Source organism: Pteropus vampyrus, unplaced genomic scaffold, assembly GCF_000151845.1.
Source record: "Pteropus vampyrus isolate Shadow unplaced genomic scaffold, Pvam_2.0 Scaffold461, whole genome shotgun sequence".
NCBI classification, from domain to species: domain Eukaryota; kingdom Metazoa; phylum Chordata; class Mammalia; order Chiroptera; family Pteropodidae; genus Pteropus; species Pteropus vampyrus.
In genome coordinates, this window is record NW_011889242.1 from 1,967,918 (window position 1) to 1,971,823 (window position 3,906).

The window sequence follows — 3,906 nt, forward strand, 5'->3', positions numbered from 1 at the left end:
CTCTGATTAGGCCTGCAGCAAAGAATCCTGATTTGCAGAGACTCTAAATGTTGGGGAGATTGTCAAGTCCTTTCCATGGGCCAAGGCTGGTCATTTTCAAGAAAGAAAAACCTGGTCTCTACCTTGAATCTAGCACAAGAAAGTAGAAGAGAAGAGGCTGTTATTTGTTTGGACAGAGTTCACACAAGCTTGAAGTAATGGGGTTTTCAAAAAAGGGACTTAATCTGCATTTCTGTTGCTGAAACAAGCAGCTCTGAGCTCTGACTGGACCACAGAGGCCCTGCCACTTACAAAGGCACTTGGGCCAGTTTTTAATTACAGCAGGGGTGGTGGAGACAGGTGCTGTTTGCAAGCCCGCCTGGATCCTGCATCAGCCAGGGATAGCCCAGACGCGAGGGTCCCCTAGAGAGGCCTGAGGAAGATGTAACAAAGTGCTGAACCTCAGCAGGCTGCTGGGACCTAGGACCCTTCCCACCAAAAAGCCAAGTCAGAACAAAAGTTTTTGTGCCGATGCCCCAGATCCAAAATGGGTCACCTGGAACTATCAGCATGAGGCCTGGCTGTAGCTGGGACTTAGAGGGATCAGAGGAGAATTCTTATTTAAAGAGTAGGTGTGTGTGTGTGTGTGTGTGTGTGTGTATGTATGTATGTCTAAGAAACAAAAGCAGTCTGGCAAACCAGCCTGGCAGCAGAGGCTATCTCATACAAGAGACAGCGTGACTTGCCACTTTCCCCTCCCAGGAACCCTTCTCTCACTCAACAACCCCCCTGTCCAATCCCACAGAGCCCTATTAATTATTCCAGAAAGGAACTTGAGCTCAACCTGGAAACTCCCAGCATTCCTCTCTTTCCCCCACATACACCTCTTCCTTCCCCATGCCTTCCCCCTCCACCCACTCCTGCCCAGAGGCCCACGGTGTCTGTGTTTCCTCAGGGCCCCACTGAAGCACAAGGAAGGGTTTAGTGAAGGAATGTTTGCAGAAGGGTGGCAGGTTCAGGGAGCCCTAAGGGACAGTGAGGACTGGGGACGGCTGCAGTGGGATGCTATGACTAGAGCCAGCAGTACTGGCACCTGGTGAGAACTGTAGCAGCAGGAGTGGTGCCACTGTCAGGGCCTTGGCAGAGGGGTTCGGGATGGAATAAAGAGGGATTTTGAGGAATTTTCATCCAAAAAGGCTAACAGCTCTCGTCTGCTTTTGTAAATATGTTTGCTGCATGCAAAAGCTCACTTGCACTATGCTCCACCTAAGCAACAAATGTAACTGCTTGTACCCTTAGCAGCTCCTGCCTCTTGTAGCACTTTGTACCTTAGCAGCTCCCACTTCCTGTAACAATTTGTAACCATCAGTAACCCATAACAACTCTGTCCCTTCCACCAATGTTACTACTTGCAACCATAGCAACTCCTCCCTTGCATTGTAACAGTCTGAGTTGAAATTAACCAATCACCGTGTGTGTGTGTGTGTGTGTGTGTGTGTGTGTGTGTGTGTGTGTGTGTGTGTGTGTGTGTGTGTGTGTGTAAAATTCTCGCATATAAGGAATGTTGCAACTGAGCACGGGACCCAGACCTTCAGAGCACTAGCTCCTCTGGGACTGCGCGTAATAAACCTGAGTTCTCCTTCTCTCCAGAGTTACTGCTTGGTTTTTTGCTGGTCTGAGTTTGGAACTTTTCCGCAACAGAGGTGCCACACAAATAAATATCTCTCTCCTCCCACCCTCATTCCTGCCAGTGAATCCAACTGGGAAACAGAGGGTGAGAGAGTCCCTTGGTGTGAGCCATAGAGGACAGCTCTGCAGCACAGAGCAGGGAGAAGGGTGGAGGGTGGACCTGGAGGGGCAGACACAGAGTGACCACATGGTTCTCTTGCCTGGGACAATCCCCTGCCCAGATGGTTTCATCTGGCATTCTCAGTTCCTTACTCCCGTGTCTCATTGGTACCCAACACTAAATACTCCCCAAACCTTTTTTTTCTGGGTTCCTGCTCCCAAGGTGTCTAGTACTACTAGAGAGAATCATACACTGTTATAGGCTGGTGATCATCACCCTTGGCTCAGCCACTGATGTTGAGAGCTTGGTGGTTCTTTCACTCACTGCCTTTAAGCCCCAGCCCTGCCCATCTGGTCAGCCTCCCTTCCATCCCCTCCAATTTTCCTCCGCCTCCTCTTCCCCTTCCTTCATTCTTTCCCTCTGATCTTGGAGGAACTGTGTCTCTTCTCCCCAGGGCTGTCCCTTCACCTGCTGGGCTCTGCCTTCTCCCTGTGTCAGGTGCCTTCCCATCATTTTCAAGGATGCTGAAACCTGAGTCCTTCCTCAGCACCACACCCGTCATCAGTCTATCTGCTTCCATTCATTTCCAGACCTCTTGGAAGAGCCGCTCCCTCCCTGTGTCTACCTCTTCGGCTACCGCTCATAGGTGGTCTCATCAAACCGGCCTCTGACCTCACTGCCCTGACCCCTGGCTTCCTATTTGCCAACACTCAGACTCTGTCAACAGCCTCATTCACTTAAATGCCCTCCCGTTGCTAACCACCTCCTCCTCTCCTTCCTTGACACTGAGCGTCCTTAACCTTGCCTTTCAGCCTCTCTTCTTGGCTCCTCTTCCTCCAATCGGCCCCCAACTGCTGTTTCTCATTCAGGGCTCCCTAGAGCTCCCTGTCCACTCCCAGCCCACTCTCCCCAGCTAAGCTGCTTACCTCCATCTCCACTTTGCAGTTCTTTGGGGACTGCAAAGTCAAGTTACCCAAATGCATCATCTTTCCCCTCTAAGTTTCCTCCACCTCTTCCTTCCCCATTCATCCCTTCCCTGCTTACAAACTTAACAAACTCCTCCTTTCCCAGAGAAGGAAGGCCAAATATCCCAGAGGGTCTTTAAATCCCGCTCCTGTGCCCTTGCCCATGGCATTCCAACCACACACAGTCTTTGCTATATTCCCAAAGGCCTCTCTGCTTTTTCCCTTTGGAGCAGTTCAGGACCAGTCCCAACACCTGCCTCCTGAGGGGTGGGGAGTTACTGGTTCCCCAATCTTGTTATTTCACAGAACTTTGCACAAATCTGTGGAGCTCGGTGTGGATCCAGAGTCCTTTATTAGCTCTGTGACCTCGGCCAAGTAGCTTTACCTCTCTGAACTTCTAGAAAATAATGATACAAATGTCCACCTCAGTCGTACACCTTTATGGTCAATTGATTTTCAACAGGGGCACCAAGACATTCAGTGGAGGAAAGAAGAGTCTCTTCGACAAATGGTGTCAGGGAAACTGCACATCCACATGGAAAAGAATGCGGACCTTTCTACATCATGTACAAAAATTAGCTCACAAGGGATCAAAGACCTAAATCAAAACTAAAACCATAACATCCTTAAAAGAAAACATAGGTGTAAGTCTTGGTGATGTTGAGTTAAGCAATGTTTTTTTTAGATATGACAATGCACAAGCTAAAAAAAGAGGAAATAAACAAACTATACTACATCAAAATTAAAAACTTTTGTACTTTGAGGACAGTATCAAGAAAGTGAAAAGACACCTATAGAATAGGAGAAAATATTTGCAAATCACAAAGAAGATATGCAAATAGCCAATAAGCACACAGAAATATGATTAACATCATTAGTCACCAAAGAAATGTATATCAAAACCACAATGAGATACTGATTCATACCCACATCAAGTGGAAGCTGTAAATGAATAAAATGATTTAAAGTATCATTCCGGGCTGACTTTTGGAAGAATAAATGCTACTCAGGAGATGATTTAGGAAGAAGTAACAAGGCCAACTTGCCTAAAGCCCCCCTACCCTGAGTTAGTCCCATGACTAGGGCCACGATCCAAAGGACTCTTGGAAACACAGCTTCTTTTTTTCCAGTTTTATTGAGAAATAATTGGCATATATCGCTGTATAAATTTTA